The sequence below is a fragment of the Orycteropus afer genome, unplaced genomic scaffold (genome assembly GCF_000298275.1).
Source record: "Orycteropus afer afer isolate SDZICR_OR568_19922 unplaced genomic scaffold, OryAfe1.0 scaffold00764, whole genome shotgun sequence".
NCBI classification, from domain to species: Eukaryota; Metazoa; Chordata; class Mammalia; order Tubulidentata; family Orycteropodidae; genus Orycteropus; species Orycteropus afer.
Window position 1 is genome coordinate 786,692 of NW_006922351.1, and position 654 is coordinate 787,345.

Consider the following 654-nt stretch of genomic DNA (forward strand, 5'->3'; position numbering starts at 1 on the left):
TATTTTTATTTTGATTTGAAGAATTATTATTTTTCTTTTAGATTGCCCTGAAATTTATAATTTTCCTCCCAAGTTTAAAACTATCTGTTCTATTTGACAATTGTCTTGTATTCCTCACTATTTAGAAATTTTGTAACTACACTATTTATTTCCTCTTTTTAGTTTGCAGTTGTCTTCATTTATCAATTGATGTCTCTGATTCCCTGTTTACAGTCTTCTAAGCTTGTTTTTCTTTAGATACTTCTACAACTGTATTGATTTCTGGGTTATATCATCATGTGTGGTAATCATCGGTTATTCTTTGCTGCTGTTGGTTCTCTGTCCAAAGGATTCCCTTTAGCATCTTTTGTAAAGTTGGTCTGGGTTCAACAAATTCCCTTATATCTACTTAACTGGAAATCTCTTAATTGCACCCTCATATTTAAGAGGCAATTTTGCTGGCTATATAATTCTCAGTTGGAAAAATTTTTTTCAGGGTTTTATATATATCTTCCTATTGCCTTCTCACCTGCATGGTTTCTGCCAAGAAATCATACCTACATCTTATTGCTTGCCCTTTGAAGGTAACTCTTTATTTCCCCTATGCTGCTTTCGAGATCCTTTCTTTGCCTTTGGTTGTGCTGAGTTTGATGATGATATGTCTTGGTGATTTTT